Consider the following 19464-nt stretch of genomic DNA (forward strand, 5'->3'; position numbering starts at 1 on the left):
GTTGAATGGATTTGCTCCTCAGCACCTTGGCTATGAACGGCATATAATGATCATTCCATTAGATCATCATCATCTGAGATGGAGACAATGAATGTAAGCATGAGGATCATCATGAGATTGAGATCATTGATGCAAGATGAAGACTTAGACTATGTAAGAAGGCTTTAACAAATGACTAAGGACTCTTTGAGTTGGCAAGGTGAGTGCTTCTGCTCAAAATTTGGCTAAGTCACAGTCAGTGACCTCCCAAAACCCCACTTGGCCTTAGCTAGCAGTCAATGACCCCTCAAAAGTCCGAATTTTTCCAATCAATGACCCCTCAAAAGTCCGAATTTTTCCAATCAATGACCCCTCAAAAGTCTAAACTTTTCCAGTTAGTGCATCCTCCAAAGCCCAATCTCTCCCTTGCTTAGTTAGTGACCCCTCCAAGGTCTGATCTAAGATGAAGATGCTTTTGTCGAGCGAGATGACCATTTTGAAGATGAATGCTTGATATTTGATGAAGTGGAAGTGATTAAGAGAGGCTAGCTACTTTGAGCACAGTCGGTGCCCTACTAAAAGCCTAATCTTCCTCAGTCAGTGCTCTATCTAATCCACGAACTCACTTGAAGCCCAGTTAGTGCCAAGTGAAAACTCCCGCCCAAAGATGGAAGAAAATGTTGAAGTTAATGATCAAGAAAATGATGAAAAGAAGATCAATCCAAGGCATTGAGCATGAAATGAAGATTAAGGAAGATCAACAAGTTTGGAGACTCAGTCAATGACCCCCAGAAAGTCCGAACTTATCCAATCAATGGGGTACCAAACGTCCGAACTTTCTTTGCCCCCAGTTAGTGCCTCACCAAAAGTCCGATCTACCTTATAGCATCTCAGTCAGTGACCCCCTAGAAACCCGATCCATCTTAGTCAGTGCACATGTAAAAGTCCGAACTTTTGTAAGCTTGTCCAAATTAGCAATGAGGTATGTTATGAGGGCTTACACTTGGAGAGACCCGCCTAGGAAGGAGATGAACATTTTTATTCAAATTTAAAAAGAAGATGCAAGTCAGCCTTAGCTTAAAAAAAACTCAATTGCAAAACATTTAATAGAAACATCAAGTCGGCCTAATGCATTGAAAGGACACCTCTTGTACCTCTATAAAAGATTGGATTGATCATTCCATTTGATCAATCCACAATTTCATCCTTTTATGCATTCTTACTTCATCAAGTGACATTGATTTTAATCAAGCTTCAACATTTGGTGATTTTGACAAGGCGAAGTCATTCAAAGGACAGCGAACTTCATCAACACAAGGCGAATTCCATTCAAAATCAGCGAACCTCTTATCAACCAAATGAATTGCCATTCAAGAACAGAGAATTCATCATTGCAAATCAGCGAATTCAAGAACAAGAACAGCGATTCTACATCAATAATCAGGCAAACATCAGCATTTGATATCAAAAGCGCATCAATACAAGGGCAGTTTTGGCCAAACTGAATACCAAATTGAAGTTACCAGTCAATTTAAGCTTGTTTGCAGGTCTGAATCAGGTTTTACTTGACCATTTTCATTGAAATCAGATCTTAATGTGATGCTGGTACAGCTTTAGGTTCATTATGTTTAAGAAGTTTCATTCATAAGATGCTTATGTCATCACATTTTGATAATCTAGCATGCTTAAAGGCATGATTCATTTGATTAGATGATTATTTTCAAGTCTAGGGTTTGTATCCATGCCTAGGGTTTTAGTAATTCAGTGATATTTTGATAATCTTGTATGCTTTTTAGAAGGAATTTTTTTTTTTGATCAGTTTTTTAGAAGGAATTATTTACCTAGATGCATTTTGGATATTGTAAACATTGAAATCATATCAAAACCCTAACATAGATGCCTCTTTCAAGTAGAACATGGCAGCCTCAAAGACAAGAGTGGTCTCAAAGCAAACTCTTATCAAGGAGGATTCTAGAGGAGTAATGCCTGAAACCAAGATCACATCATTTTGGAGTAACGTAGGAGACACCAATCTCGGACAAATTGACACAAAGAAGTTCCAAGGTCCCCTTTACACAAGCAAGCCATCCGGATTCTCAAAAAAGATGATTGAGAGCGGGATAGTGAACACAACAGGTTTCCTTCCAGCCATCCAATGAAATGAATTGATAGTTGAATGTCCCAGACATTACAATGCCAACAATAGGACAGTAGTAGCACTTGATGGTAGAGTACTTGCTTATCTGTCTGAGATAGCTATCAGCGAAGCCTTCCACATCCAGAACCACAAGGGCATGATCTACAAGAGCACAAAAGGAGCGCAAGCAGTCTATGACGATGATGTCAATAGATGCTTGGGTATAATCAACAAGTATTGGGTATTGAAGGCCAAACCTAACTTATTAAAAGTACCTAGCCGGCTACACAGAATTGATTTCAAGGAAGAATTTAGTGATTTGATTCCTCTACTCAACCAAGTTACAAGAAGTCCTCAAGCATATCAATTTGAAAACTGGATGATCTATTTCATGAAGACAATATCAAATGGAAAAGAAAGAATCAACTAGGCAAGATTCATAAGCAATAACATTGACATTTAGTTGAAGAGACTCTAGTGCACTAAGACATTCTACATGAGTTCATATCTCATTTATTCACTAGCTAGAGCTCATGAGTATGCAGGATTAATTTATAGAGGTCCAGTCAGAATGGGAGTTGGAGAGATGAGAGCATGCGAGTGATATACACAGCTACACTATCCTAGTAGAGCACATTACAGGAGGGTGAACGATGCTTTCACCATGTACTTGACAAGAACACTACAAGGCCGCATACATCAAAGGCTATCCCTGCAAGCAAAAGAGTTAGTAAAGAAATTTGGTGCTTGGTATATCCAATTTCTCAAGTTCACCTACATAAGAATTCAAGGATGCTCTTGTCTGCCCTACATGCTACCACGCTATCCTACTGACAAAATAATACTGCTTGAGTTGGTGAGATAGTTGACTGCATATGATAAAGTACAAAAGAATAGACATAAGACAGGGATTGCTTTTCCCATCTCAATCGGACTGTCATTGGAAGTGTGTCCATCCCTACAAGCAGTGGAGAAATTAGAAGAGTTAAGATCCCACTTCCTTATTCCATACAAATCTAGAGAAAAATTTGATCCTTATGACAACATGAGAAGAGCTAACGAAAGGAAACAAAAGCACAAGCTACAGTTGGAAGATTAGTGGATGAATGCCCAAGATGATATAGACATAAGTAGAAAGATGTGCTCAAGGCTACCAGTTGACATCATCAAGGATGTGCAAAATTTTCGACATCCCAAATCAAGCACAAGATAGTGGAAAACGCCTCCAACCGGTATATGAACAAGAGAAAGACAAGAAGGTAGAAGTCAATTGGATTGATGTAGAGATCATTGATTTGAAAGACTTGATGAAGCCAGTCTTGGCATACACACGACGATGGGTAGACATCCACATTCAAAAATTGAAGAGCCAAAATGCACAGCTGACTTTTGAGTTGATGGGACAGACACAATCCTCCGATGAAGATATAGACAGCATGAGCGTGAGTGGAAGTGCCACCCAGTTAGCTCACTCCAAAGGATCAAAGAGGAAAGAAAGTCACAAGAAGGATTGTCACACAAGAAACATAAATCATATTCAGGTCGCCCTTCTATTAGCACTTCTTCCATACATGATGTAGAGATGAATTAGGTAGCTGATAAAGAGAGTTAGCCACTTAGAGAAAACATAGATCGTGGAGTGAATGAATCCATGGAGCCATAGTCCAAAAAAGAAGATGCGAGAAGACAGACAAAGGAAAGCAACTTCAAGGTTAAGACAATTCAGTTCCACATCAGCAAGCTAATAGCAAGGCAGGTGGAGATGAATATGTGGACATAGAAAATCACGATGAAGAAGTTACCTCTCCACCCGAGAAGACTAGCAGCTCAAGGAGGTACAAGTAGGAGAAGAGAAATCTACTATCCCAGCATGGCTCAAAGAGAGATTAGCAAAGGAAGTCATAATGATAGAGGATGAGCCTCTTCATGATTTACATAGTTTCTTGAACAAAACTCAAGAAACAATAGAGAAGAAAAAGGCTACTAAGATGTCGAAAATAATAACAGATAGTGCAAGATCTCGAGTGATATAGATTGTCGCTCCAAGAGTAGACAAGCTTGAAGATGAGATCTTAGCGGAAGACTATGATTTGGAGACTATTGACTTAAGTCCTCCCATGATTGAACAGGTGAAGGAAGACTTGAATGATATAGTAAAGACAATCCATGATATGTTGAAGCTAGAAGTAGAGAAGAACAAGAAAGTAGAGAAAGAAGTGAGTGCGTTGAGAAGCTACTTGCAATAGTTCAAGGAACTGCTAAGGCAACATGATCCTTCAGCTATGCCACCACTGTTGCTTCCTCTAAACCCAGTTGATAACCTAGAAAAGATGAGAACTTCAGCTCACCTAATGGAGGGTTGGATAAGAAAAAATTTCAAGAAGGCAAATGCATTTGTGAAGGAGTTAGTAAGGATATTTGATAAACTTATAGGCATTCTTGAAAGAACTTACATCCTCATAGCAACTTATGATACTTCCGTTTTTACCAGAGATTATAATATGCCGAGACTGCAAGCAATGAAGAATTTACCCAAGCAGACTTTGGCGAATGGTGGAATGTTGAAATATGGACAATCATCTCATCTCCAATAGTGGTATAACTTGCTCTAAATGGTGAAGGTTATCTTTGAAGATATCAGCAGTAGATGCACCCAAGTGGACAAGGCAATAAACTTGATACATGATAAGATTGTGGAGGTAGCCGAAATCATACCTGAGAAAGAGATCAATGAAGGAATTTGCATAGATGTCAATCAGCTGATTGAGAGAGTGAAGATCATATTCTTTGGAACAGTTGGATCACCTTCAAAGAAGCAGTTGGATGACGTACACTCATTCATGGTATTTGCCAACTAGACTAGAGACTTTGGGCCAAAATGGGAGAAAACTTTTACCTTTGCCTTAGAAGAAGTGAGCTTCATGGAAGAACAGTTGAAAAACGTGCCCGCTGCCCCAGAAACCAAAATTGAACTCATGATGTCCAGATTCGTTGAATTTGCAACAAAAGAAAAGGATAAGGGAAACAAACTTTTAAAGATAGTTTGCTATGATCCCATGTGGCGTCCTTTTTCTTATTGGAATATTTTTCCTCAAAGTTTGTGCCCGATGGATGTCACTTTCCCATTGGTTGATATTTAATACTTTGCAATAAGATTAGGTTTTGATGTAACAAACCCTAATTAGGGTTTAGATGGCAAGATCTTGGCCCTTGATTTTGATTTAATCTTGGCCATTCATTGTATTTGGGAGTACTATATAAGCCCCACTCATTTCATTTGTAAAGGATTGATTAGAAGAGTTTTGAAGATTTGTTGCTCGATGCTACCAGAATTGATAAAATCATTTTAGTGTTGGTGACTTATTGCAGTTTAGAGCATTTGCTTGTTTCTTCATCCTTTTATGAGAGAACTTAATATTTAAAAGGACAAAAAAAAAGATAGAATAGAATTTGCTTTAAGTATTTAGATGAATGAAAGATGCATGTGCACGATTGATAGTGAAGTTCTCATTGTTCATACTACTAGTATTTCATTGATGGTGAAGTATCTTGCGTAGTCAACTGAACTCATTTTAGCCAAGCTTAACTTCAATTAGTACTTCATCATTGATATGCTTCATCTTGATGGTATCCATGCCTGTAGTAGTGTTTTGAAAATCATAAAGCTATCCCTAGAAGATCGCAGTAGCCTTGTGAAGATGTTCGTTGCATGTCAAAGCCAAGCTTAGTTGAGCTCACTTGAAGTTGTCCATTATTCTTGCATTCTTAGTGTTAGCATAGCATTCCTAAACCTTGCTCCCTTTTTCAATTTTTTATCAAAGATCATTAGTAGTAGAAAACAGCGATATTGCAACATCGTTCGAAGAATGTCATTCCTTCAACTTGAAGAGAACAATTACGTAAGTCCCTTTGAGGGTACAACAAACACATCACACCATTGAAGCTATCCAACACGTCAAAACCTGACATTGTAAATCTTGGAGTCATCTCAAGCGATCACATAGTTCAGCATTTGAGAAGTCTTTGTTCAGATAGAGTATTCAATACTTTATTTTGTGTTTAATCGTGCATGAAAAACACATCAACAAACGGGTTCTTTATGATGTGAGCCTACATGGGTGCCCATGTACTTGCCTTCAACCAATGAGAATGACACACCCAATTAAGTTCCAAGCACTTCTAGCTCCAATATTTAAGGTTACTTCAACAAAGCGCATTGATTGACACACAATCAACTATGGGAAGCAAAACACCCAGACCCAAAGTGCAAACTTATACTTTTTGTTGTTTCATCATTAAGCATAGAAAAGATATCAACCACATATGATTGGCGCTCAAAACAAAACTTTCAATGCTCGATCCTTTTTGTATAAAGACGGGCCCACTTAAGTGGATCGTAATGGCTGATAGCAAGTCTAAAATGAACTAGAACAAAAGTATGTGGTCAAAAGGCAACAAACTTAGGCATTTTGAACTAGATAAAGCACCCATAATGGAGATTTCATATAGAGGCCAGAAGATTGACAATATGGCTCACTTGAATCATTCTTGGCAAAATTGGATGATCACATTAGATCTAGAAATACATACAAGAAAAAGAAAAAGATTAGGGACAAAATCCACAAAACACAAGCTTATAGGCACTATACAAAACCCTAATTAGGATTTATCTATGGTTATTAACACAAAGGACCACAAAATAGCACAAAGAGACATAGTTAGGTTATCTCACATCGGGTGTCAACATCCTGTACAAATCAATTACAAGTCTCACTTATGAGACCACTAATCTATCCCTAAGCACAATTGTTACAATAAAAAAATCCATTGATTTTCTTGATGATGAGACCTATAATTTATATTAGACAAATTCTTTTAATGTCCACCAAGTAGTTGTAATAGATTTCTGTCACACATCTCATACAGTCCAACAGATGTGATGAGATTCTAGCACACGTTCATTCTTTTGCAGATCTCAACACAGTATATGGACTGTGTTGCTCTTTCATACGGTCTGACTCCCGGCCCTTCCACACAGAGTAGCATTCTCTGCTTTTTGTGCAGCAACATAGCTTCCTGCTGCAATTTGCTCAAATCAATCTCATGTTGGCTTGTGCACTTTGTGCTAGCTCTCTCTTGGTCACAGTCTTTGGAACCTGCCAAATTTTCTTTGTTTTTCTTGATGCATTGCTTGATCTTGCACTGATTTTTGTGCCAACAAGAAACATAATCTATATAAAGAACCATGAAAGCACACTACTTACTGGTGAAACCTTCATAAAAGTGACAAAAAATGCAAAGATGGACATTGTTCTAGACAAGCATTGTTGCCCAAGATGCAGACTTTAATGGTAGTGATAAAAAAAATGGGAAACAAATCAAGTAAGCCAACCTCAATGCTACTATTGACATAAGTGTCACCCTTGGCTTGGCTAAAAAGAGAAAGCCCCTCCACCCACAATAGGTACAGGGGAAATCTAATCTTGCATGCATGTCTGATCAAGCCTCCTTAGCTTGAAGGGTAAAACTTGTCTCTTAATATGACTAAGAAACTCCTCCCAAGCATTTTATACCTTATATTTATCAAGCTTGAAACATTCCCGATATCTGGCTATTGAATTTCCATTGTTTTTTCTTTCATAGTTTGCCCTTGCTTTTACATAATATTAAAATCACAATATTTACTATATTTTCTTTATGGCTATTTGGTAAGAATTTTGATTTAATCATATGAATTCCTCCCATTTTGTTTCCAGTCGTTTTTCTCTCAATCACAACACATCTCGGTAACACTTCTACCATGTGATTCCATGACAGGCTAACTTCAAATGAACAAATGAGATTTTTTATAATTCCTTTGAAGGTAATTACCAATTTGAAGCTGCTTGCCATGCCACCCAGATCGATTTAGGAGGTTCTGATCCACAAATGATAAAATGTCTTGGCATTACTAATAAATTAATAATATCATCCAATGCTCTTGCTGTCCATTCCCAGCAACACCTATTCCAATTCCATCGAGATACTCACAATGTTCTCTATTCTATTATTCTATCCTCTTTTCTAATAGTTTAAAATTTTAATACCATCTGAAACTATAATTTCCATTTTGGCTTAAGATGCTCCCAACAACCAATGAGCTTACACCTATCTACAAGAAATATGAAGAAGATAAACTGAAATGCTTCAGAGAATCCAGATGCAATGTGTATACTAGACACATTGTATGTTATAAATGCAGAACCTTGTAGACTTCTAAACAGTGTTGACATTGACACTAGGGCATGGAACTTGAGACTTTGTTAAATCAGCACTTGAAAGAATGACAATGTCAGCTGTTAGGAGTGTGTCTAATGGAAGGGAGTGGGCAAGAAGAAAGCTTGCCAATAGAAACACTAATTGCAAGAAACTTCACCTGAAGCTCACATTTCACATTTCTTGTGGTGAAACAGATCTTGCATTGCCAACCACACATTTAATCTATCAAAAATTTCTCCATAATAACAAGTTGCATGTTTACTCACTGTTTGGCTTTGTCAATTGCAAGTTGAATTGCCCTTTGACTTCTTGAGACATTGTTTGAAGGTGCTTCTGGATATAATTGTATAGTAGTCTTTAATATCAATGCTTCAGATTAAATTTCATGATCCATCATTAGAATAAGAAAAAAATTGGATTATGAAGTGTGATCTGAAAAATTGATAATAAAAACTACTGCACTTGCAAACACTATAATGGACTTTAGAAACATGATGTCTCTTACTCTTGAGACATTGTCAAGTCCCAGTCATATTCTAAGACATTTATGACGTGTGAAACATTTGCAATTTGCATAATTGATGAATTTCGAAAATAAATTATAAATTTCATATGCGTAGAAACCAATTATTTTATTGCTTTACAGTACGTCATGATTGTAGCTTGGATTTTCGGTAGCAGCAGCCAGTATGATTTCAGCTATAGTTCTCACCTATTTCCTTCTTGGTTCTTTGGCTTTTATCTACACAAAATTTATGAAGGACTAATATGCCTGCCATCCACATAAAGATTGCCCCAAGTTTTCGTAAAGTCGCTATCAATGACCCACAAAACCCATAAAGGACCAAAGTTTTAACCAGGAAAATAACTTACAAGACCTTCACTGAGTTCTTTCACAGTTGCATATTGAGAACTAAGTGTAATTTGAATATACTTATTTCAAAATAAGAGTTAATAAGTACTTTGAAAGTTCAGGGTGTCCTGAATGACAATTTTGAATATGGAAGTAAGAATGTATGAAATGCACCTTAGCAAAGTTCACCAAGTCAAATAGATAAGAAATTTAATAGATTGTATTCTTTAAGAACGGTGAGAAAAGCTTCTTCAAAAACTATTTTTTTGGGTTTGCATTAACATTTTAGATCACACCCCACACCCATGATCCATCATCAGGTTGAGAAACTCAAGATGCTAAAACTTGCAGAGTTACCAGAATCAGATCATATTACTGTTTTGGACGTCTACTGAAGAAATACATTGTCACTTAGAAGAGAGATTCCGAATTGAATTTGATACCCAATACAGTTTTCTGCCAAGCCTTTGATATTTTGAACAATAAAGCTTGGCAGATTCTGAATTTATTACCAAAACACCCCCAAACTTCTGTATGATATCAAATAAAGCGATTCGAAGGTGGTAAGAAAAACTCGACATTACGATTAAGAAAAGATCCAAATAAATAAACCAAAGCTATACCCACTTGGATTGTATTATATATAAGAAACCCAAGGCGTGATCGAGAATGAGCTCTGCAACTAGAGTTTCCCTGTAATTTTCTCTCAATTTGTTTTCGTTTTGTTTACTTATTTCTATTTCATGTTGGTCTTGTCCCATTTCTCTGTAACATATTGGGGCTACCTGCTCTCCCTCCATTATAATATTCCATTTCGTTCACGGGTCATCATAGCGTCACACGGACAAGGACCTAACAAACCTGGTTTCAAATTCATGTCGCCGTGCAACATCATATAGGGAAAATCTTCCTGGTATAGTTCAAAATCTATTTACAAAATTTTATTAAGATCTAACAGAATAGTGATGCAACATCATATAGGGAAAATCTTCCTGGTATAGTTCAAAATCTATTTACAAAATTTTATTGAGATCTAACAGAATAGTGATGCAAAGCCACGACTCATTGTCCCATCGAATTACAATGTTCTCAAATGAGGATCTTTCCTCCATGACCTATAGCCGTCATGGTTTCAATTGGGGTTCATTTTTGTACAAAGTTTTCAATTATTAATTTTAAATAAATCAAATAAATGATAATTAAAAGTTCTTTTAAACAATAGTTTTTTATTTTTTAAAAGTTTTTATCATAATTGATTTATTTTCATGAGTTGAGTGAGAACATGTGTCGCCTACACAAGATGGTGACTGAATAAGGAAAAGGGTTAAAGGTAAAGCTTTCTTCTAAAGCTAAATTCATGTCCTTTGCATTGATGCGATAAAGACTTGAAGGTGATAGTGATTGACTTCTCTCATCCTATGTGGGAAGTTGGTTGTAAGAAATGTGTCTCTTGGAGTGAAGGGAGGAGGGCCTATGCAATTTGCCGCCTTGCTCTTTTATATTTTATGGACTCCTGTTATATTGGACAATATGGTAGATATATTATATGGTATGGTTGATAAACAATAATGGCATTTTTGAAGGATTATTAGTGATTTTGCATTTGATATACATGGATCAATGTATTATTATGTGTCATATACCAACAATGTGAACAATATGAATAGTTTATTGATATTTTGGATTGTTTTTTTGGAATTTTACTAGTGTTCTGATATCTTGTGAGAGAATTTTTGTGTGTATATTGTGAAATACAAACTAAACTAAATGAATATGATGAAGCCTTTAGTTGTCAATTATTCGAACTTCAATAGCCTATTTTAAAACATTTATTATAATAACAAAAATAAAATCTATCTATATTTGTTTTGAAAATGTATATTATTTATTTATTTAAAAAAATTAATCATAATATATAATAAATTTTATATATTAAAAATAAAAACGCATTTAATATTTAGACTTCTAAAGTTATAATAGTAAAAAATAAAATTATACTAAAAAATACTTAATTTTTTAATATTATATTAAATGTCAAATTTTTAATTTTTTTTTTAAATTATTATTATTTAATAAACACTTGCTCATTATAAATATTTGTTTAAAAAAAATAATTGAATTAACTTTATTATACTAAATTAATTTTCAATTAATAAAAATAATAATTTAATAAATTATAAAAATAAATATAAAAAAATAAAATAATTATTTAATTTAATCATTTTTAAATTAAAATAAAATCTCAATCATATTATAAATATTTGTTTAAAAAAATTAAAAGAATTAACTTTATTATACTAAATTAATTTTCAATGAATAAAAATAATAATTTAATAAATTATTTAAAATAAATATATAAAAATATATATATTTTATTTAATTATTTTTAAATTATAATAAAATCTCAATCATATTATGTTATAATATATACATGTAAATAATTTCATTTCAAAAATTATGTTGATGAATATACCTAATTATCATAGATTTTTATATATATTAGGATAGAAATAATAAAGTATTTTCATTCTTAATGTGATTACCCAATTATGAACTATTTTAAAATAGAAATGGGAAAGTAAAAATAATAATGGAAAACAATGTAGGATGGTTTTGATAAAATTTAATATAAAATATTGATGACTTTGTAAGGGTGAAGTAGTAATATATATAAAGAGTAAATATTATTATTATTTAAAATTTTATGACTATTGGATCTTATAGGGATGAGATGAGAGAATATAGTAATGAATTTTAATATTTTATTTTATCATATAAAATATGGTAATAGATTGTATGAATCAGATATTTTAAAAAATAAAAATAATTGAACATAAGGTTTAAGTTATTATAAAAATTATATGAAAAATAGTTGATTTTTTTAAAGACAATCAAGTAAATTAATAAATAGTTGAGTGTTTACTTTTTTATGTGCTTGTTTGATAAAAGTTGTTTGTTTTGATATGATTTATTATTTAAATGTAGATTATGGATTTACCATGTGTTGGGACCTCCATAATTTATCAAATTTGGAGGTCCCATGTTGAGAAATTTACTTGCAGACACCCCTACAAAATCTTGTCCAAGTAGCTCACTTTGGAGAGCTACCTTTTGAAGTCCATTGATTATCAAGCAAAATGCCTTTGGGGAAGTATTGAGCACTTATCAGTAAACATATTGATCATGTTGCAGCGTCCCACAACCAGATTGATGGTCATTTTGCAGCGTCCCACAATCAGATTGTTGATCATGTTGCAGCATCCCACATTCAGACTGGATGCATTTTTCAAGCACTCAGTTTGAGGGGTCAATTAAGGTTCACTGTGTGTGCATTTCCAAAAAAACCTGAGTAGCCTACTTTGGAGGTTTGCATCTTGCACTCAGTTGATTGTCATGATGAACCACTTGTTCCCCTATGTTCTCCACAATTTTTTGTGCCCCTCTATTTCTCAGATTTCTAAGTTTTCATTTGACATGTTTCCCAAGCTCAATTCATTTGCAATTTGTCTTGTTTTGCAGATTGCACAATGAAAAGTTTTTCAGCATGGTTCACTTTGAGTATTTGTATCTTGCTTCCAGATGATTGTTGCATCATTCTCTTTTTTTTTTTTGATTCCTAGTAGCTAGATGGGCTCATGTGCCAGTTGGTAGGTCTTCCTGATTCCGTTTGTTCTCTTTTCTAAATGGATTTAAAACAAGGTTTGAAGAGGGTTTTGACAAGTTTTAATGCAGAAACAGTTGAGTAGTCAACTTTGAGGTTTAATATTTCGCACTTCAAGAAGTGTCAAAAGAATCTGGTTTGCAGGGTGATTCTTACCATATCAGACTACATGCTTCCAAAGTGCCTTGGCCTCGTGGGGTCATTTGATCAGTTTTTTAGGGCAGTTTACAGAGGCTCTAAGCTAGATTTGGCGTCCCAAAGAAGTTGCAAAATTAAAACAACGGAGAATGTCACGGGGTTTTGGTATCATCTCAAGAGTCTCCAGTTTTGATTTCGTCAAAATATGAGTATGTATGATGTATTTTAAAGTTTACATTTTCTCGCTCCTTGTTCCAATGGACTAATTTACAAAGGAAGTATCCCAATTTGGTGAGTTGCTCAAAATTCGACAGAAAACCCATGTTTTATTTTAATTATAATAGCTTCTTGCAAATTTTTGTAGCTCTAGGATACCTGATTGACACACAGTGAAATTACCCCAAAATGGCTAAAAGAAATTAAAAATTGAAGTCATACCCAATGTTTAAATTTCTTTTCTTTTAAAGCATTTTTTAAATGTTTTAAAATGGTATTTCACGACAACATCTTAAATGTTTTAAAAGTTTAAATAAACCAAAGTCAAAACTTTATAAACCTTTTGATTTCTCATTGCATGGGAAGCCTTTTCAAAAAATGAATCTCAGCAGTGCCCAGTTGAGTATTCTGAGCACAGAATTTTGAAGGGGATTGTATGGCTTCTCGGGAGCTCAGTGAGAGTGGGAAGAAGCTTTGGCGAGTTCGGTGTCAGATTTTTGGGGTTGCATATAAGTTGCAAACAGAGGTTTCTTCCTCCCAAATGATGCCCAAACCATTTCTCATGCATGGGGAATGCTTTTATTGTTGTTTGTAATATTTTTTTGTTGCCGGTAAGCTAAAAAATGGCCCATAAATGCTAAAAACAACTCAACATGTGGGTTTTCACCCAAAAAATGCGAAAAATGACCCAACATGTGGGTTTTCACCCAGAAGAAAAATACACATGGTAAATTTATTTCTCACTCAAATTAAAAAGTTTTCAAGGGATTCCAAGTGAGAATGCATTCATGAGAGGATCAATTAGTTAGAGAAAAGGAAAGAGTGTCGATAAAAAGGGCAGAGTATTTTCTAGTTGCAGTGAGATGAAAGAGAGGAGACAGGTGTCACTTGAAAATCAGATTTAGAAGAAGACATGTGGTAGAAATTAGAGAATTCTGGAAGCTTCTTCTTCTTGTATATATTCTTTTTCTTTTCTTTTTTTTTTAATCAATTACTATCTTTGATGGGGATAGCTCCCTATATTATATATGAAAAGATATTACAATCATAGTCCAATTGAAAGAAAAAACTCCCTACATACACAAAGCTACAACATAAACTATTATAACAAGACACTTCGCAGACCATATTATAAAAGCCTCAAGATGGCAGCAACTCGAGACCCAATCAACGCCACCCGAACAATACTACCCTCTGAAAGCCAACCCTCCTTTGTCTGTATCATTCTGCTTGAAGGGGTCCATGTCATCATTCTTTACACCCACTTGAAACACTTCCCAGACATTATTCATGAACTCCTCCTTCTTGGCTTTGAGGGCCACTTCAGCAACCTGTTCTTCGTCCTCTGAATCCAAGAATTCAACATCCGACAGGAAAAAACGCAGTGTTAAGAAAGGGACCCAGAATGCTGGCCCATTCCTCTTCCACCTCCATGACCACACCTCCCACAACATCTGCATCAACCTCCCTGACAAATCCAACGATTTTTTTTGATACATGCCTCCTTGGATGGTAAAACATCAACCAGTAGACACATAATTATTTTGTAGATTTGCCCATTGCACCAGTGCCTATCCTCACTAAGGGTACCCTCCACTATTTCACAGATCACCTCAAGACCATTGTGTCGATGTCGAACAATCTATCACACTGTTCCTCTAGTGTCTCCTCTCTGCAGAGGCAGCTAAGCCCAAATCGATGCACCATCTTCCTCCACAATGAGCAAAAACATTGGTGCCCCTTGCGTTATATAAATCCACCATTTCCATTAGATTCATTTGAACTCGGGTTTCAATGTGTCATGATAGTATTTCACCGTCTCTACAACCACCAAAATCCCAATAACCAGAGAAAATCCATCAACCTAAGTCCATATATACACCTGCCCTGCCCTCCAACAGCGAAGCTGATAAGAGAGTACTTCTCTTATCCCAATGGTTCCTATTAGTGGTTGGCTTTACCTGATCCCCATCCTTAGGATCTTATCTTTGTCCATTTCCAGAAAATAACTTAGGTCCTTGTACACCGAATCTGCCACCGATATGTCCTTAGTGTGAGATTCGATTATGCCCTGGTTAGCAAGGAATTCCATCGCACGATTTCCTTCACGATATATGTGTTTTACCTAATAGTCTTCCAACTTTTGAATAAGCTGGTCTATTCTCGGGATCCATGTGTTAAGCCTCCAATTGGTAAATATTTTTTTGTTAACACCATTTAGTATAATTTGAGAGTCCCCTTCGATAACATTATTTGATTGTTTGTTAGCAATAACCCATTTAAGCCCCTCCTCTAACGTAGTGATTTCCGCCACATTGTTGGAAACAATTCCTGAAGGCCCACATATAGCCCCTACAAAACTACCTTCCTCATCTCTGACCACAGCCCCAAAACCCGACAAACTCAGATTGCCATGGCTAGCACCATCAAAGTTTAGCTTTTTCCAACCACTCTTCCGCTTAGGTAGGCCTTCACTCAACTTTAATTCCACAAGGAAATGATCGGATAATGAAACAAGGAGAATGCATGCCTCCGCTTGGAAGGAAGACCCCATCCAATATTCTCCAATAAAGTGCCTATCCAATCTTTCAGAAATATTTGTAAAGTTTATTCTTCTATTGGTCCATGTGTATCGGCCATTTTTGGGCTTAACATCCACTAACTGATTTCGCTCTACAAAATCTCTGAAATCATCCATCACCTTATTAGTCATTCTCAGACCCCCCTTTTTCTCATCCAAATCCAATAAGGCATTAAAATCCCCTACCACAACAACCCTATCACTCATTAAATCCTTAATCTTGTTTGTAAGATATTCCATACTTTTGTCTTCTCTACAGTTTTGGATGGCTCATATACATTGATTAATGGAAACTCTACATTCTCCCTAATATTGTAAACATTACAAATCATCCAATTCTCTCCTTTCTCAGAGAGATTAACTTTCACACTATCTGGCTTCCATAAGATACCTAGCCCACCTATAGAACCATTGGCCTCTTGAAAAACACCTTCCCAATCTCTACAGTATTTTAGAAATCCTTTAGCGTTGTCTATGCTAAGTTTAGTTTCCTGCATCACTATGATTTCACTTGTGCTCCTACGTAACACTTGTTTGACCAAGCGTCTTTTGTCAAGGGTCGTGAGGCCCCTGACATTCTAAGTAGTTATCTTCATGTCTCACCAAGGGAGACAAATCCTCCCTTGGCATTTTTCATAAACTCAGTAACACTCACTATCCCTTTCTCATTGGCTCTGTCCTCTCTCACTTGCCTATTGGTCCTTCCTCCACGCACTCCTTTGGCTTTCCCTAACAAAGCATTCATAGATTGGCTGATACATCTTTGATCCACATTGTCTAATTCATCTACAGACTTGAATTCTTCTTTTGATCCTAGATCATACTCAATCTCGATATCCGATGAACCTTTAAAGAGAGGCTTATGCATGGAAGTATTATCTAATCTAGTAGAACTGTCGCACCCATTAGAGCCAGACCCCGCCTCCAATTGACCATCTTTTGAAAACAATTCAACCTCCAACACTTGGTTCTTCAAAGAAAGTTCCAAAGGAAAAGTTATGATTGCTTCATTATTCAATGACACTCCATCTACCTTGTTCAAGATATCTTTGAATATAACTGCTTGTGACGGTTGAATTTCTATCTTTTTCCAAACTTTCTTCTCCTTTTTGGGTGGGCCGCCTCTTTCTCTTCTGACAAACATGTAAGGAAGTTAAGTAGGGGAAACAACTTCCTACACTAACCTTGAGAGGAGGGTAATGCAAAACTTTTTCAGATCATTACAACAGTTACAGAAAATAGAAATAGATATAATAGCAATCATACCACAACACAATGATTTACGTGGGGAAAACCCTTTCGGGAGAAAAACCCCACCCTCCAAAAGCAGCTCAATATTTTATTCAGCAATCAAAAACAGATTACAAAATACTTGCAGAGCAAGCTCTTCGCAGGAGTACCATTAATCAGAGATTCAGAGGCAACTCAATAGCCATAAGACTCTTACACACAACCTCTATCTCACACCTCATAAATAGGAGATACAATACAAGAAACCGTCAAACGGTATTACAAAACCATGGGCTAAAACCACCCAATAAGGTGTAGCCGACCTTATCTCCCTTCTAGATGCCCTATGACATGTTAAAGCACATATCAACACGTGTCGCTCCCTTTTACAGCTCATTTATGTATTCGATACAAATTATTTTTCCTATTTCAGGAGTACAAACTTCCGGAGGCCATAACTTGAGAACCGGGTGTCCGATTGACGAACCGTTTGAAGCGCCGGAAAGCTCGCGAAGTGCTCTATCACCTCGTAACCAGCTTCGCTGGTTACGGCAACTTTTCAGGGCGTTTCGGAGCCTCTAAAGTCCCCAAAATTAAGTTTAAACATTTTATTGCACCCCTCCAAGACGAAAACTTTAATATCTTCAAAACTAGCTGTGACCTTGCGACGCAACTTTACCGGAATGCTTATCTAGCCAACCAGAAGCTTCAGGGAGAGTTTCGCACCATTTCGTGCTCAAATAAAAACTTACTATAAATAGTAACCTCGCATAAATGCAAGGTTGAGACACCATTTTTCCCAACAAATCTCCCACTTGTCGAACACCTTGCATGAGCGGAAGGGAATGTCAACACAATGAATCAATTGCTAGGGGCCATAAGGCCCATAGACTCTGAACACCATCTGAACTTTTCTGTGCTCACAGCCTTAGTTAAAGCATCTGCAACATTCATCAAAGTGTCCACCTTAACCAGCTTCACCCTACCATCTTCGACCATATCTCTAACAAAATGATACTGAACATCAATATGTTTGGTCCGGGCATGAAATGTCGGGTTCTTAGCTAGGCTAATTGCACTCTGACTGTCACAGTAAACTGTCACTGTACCTTGTTTTATTCCAATATCCAAACACAGTCTCTTAAGCCAAATGGCCTCTTTACAAGCATGAGTAGCTGCCATATACTCTGCTTCAGTAGTGGATAAAGCAACCACAGCCTGTCGCTTACTCATCCAACTAATTGCACCACCAAACAAAGTAAACACATAAGCACTGGTGGATCTTCTGCTATCAATATCACCTGCCCAATCTGAATCCACATAACCATGGATATCAAGGGAAGTCATGTCTCCAACTGAATTACCATGATAACACAAAGAATATTCTGAAGTACCCTTCAAATATCTGAAGACTCTTTTGACTGCATCCCAATGAACTCTACCAGGATTAGACATATATCTAGAAAGTACTCCCACTGCTTGGGCAATGTCTGGTCTAGTACAGACCATAGCATACATCAAGCTTCCAACCGCACTTTGGTAAGGCACTCTGCTCATGTCTTCCATCTCCAATGGGGATGTAGGACAATCTGAAACAGATAGTTTCGTTCCAACTGTAAAAGGAACACTCAATGGTCTACAATTTTGCATGTTGAACCTCTGTAACACTGAATTCACATACTTACTCTGGCCTAGCCATAGCTTTCTGTTCACCCTATCTCTTCTAATTTCCATCCCAAGAATGTGCTTTGCTGCACCAAGATCTTTCATTTCAAATTTAGCAGCGAGCTGAGACTTCAGTTCTGAAATCATACCTTTCCCTTTACCAATGAATAACATATCATCAACATACAATGCAATGAATAAGAAATGATCACCATAAGATTTATAATAAACACAGTGATCTGATTTAGAACGTTCAAATCCCAAACTCAACACATATGTATCAAATTTCTGGTACCACATCCTAGGACTTTGTTTGAGGCCATACAAAGATTTCTTCAATTTACAGACCAAATTACTTTTGCCTTTCACCACATAGTGCTCTGGCTGTGTCATATAAATATCTTCCTCCAAATCACCATGAAGGAAAGCAGTTTTCACATCCATTTGCTCAACCTCTAAATCATAAGCAGTAGCAATAGAAAGCAAAAATCTAATGGACGTCATTTTTGCAACAGGAGAAAATATCTCACCGTAATCAACACCCTCAACCTGAGAGTAGCCTTTTGCAACCAACCTTGCTTTATACTTCTCAATGCTTCCATCTGAACCAATCTTTTTCTTGAACACCCATTTACAACCAACAGGTTTTCGTCCTTCAGGCAATGGTACAAGATCCCATGTATCATTCTTTTTCAAAGCTGCCATTTCTTCCTCCATAGCAATCTTCCAGGATTCTGCATCATTCA

The 19464-nt window shown here is 36.3% G+C and overlaps 1 protein-coding gene across 4 annotated transcripts in view; it reads right to left on the reverse strand.

Moving 5' to 3' along the window:
- LOC131037553 (endoribonuclease Dicer homolog 3) overlaps positions 1-10265 on the reverse strand; it is a 178821-nt gene extending 168556 nt beyond the window's left edge. For 3 of the 4 annotated variants that reach the window (XM_059207403.1, XM_057969745.2, XM_057969744.2), the window contains exon 1: positions 9855-10265. The gene's annotated coding sequence lies outside the window, so the exon portion shown is untranslated. The remainder of the gene's footprint in view (positions 1-9854) is intronic. The other variant, XM_059207402.1, reaches the window with a different exon arrangement.
- Between the last annotated feature and the right edge of the window lie 9199 nt (positions 10266-19464).

The sequence above is a fragment of the Cryptomeria japonica genome, chromosome 6 (assembly GCF_030272615.1).
Source record: "Cryptomeria japonica chromosome 6, Sugi_1.0, whole genome shotgun sequence".
NCBI lineage: Eukaryota > Viridiplantae > Streptophyta > Pinopsida > Cupressales > Cupressaceae > Cryptomeria > Cryptomeria japonica.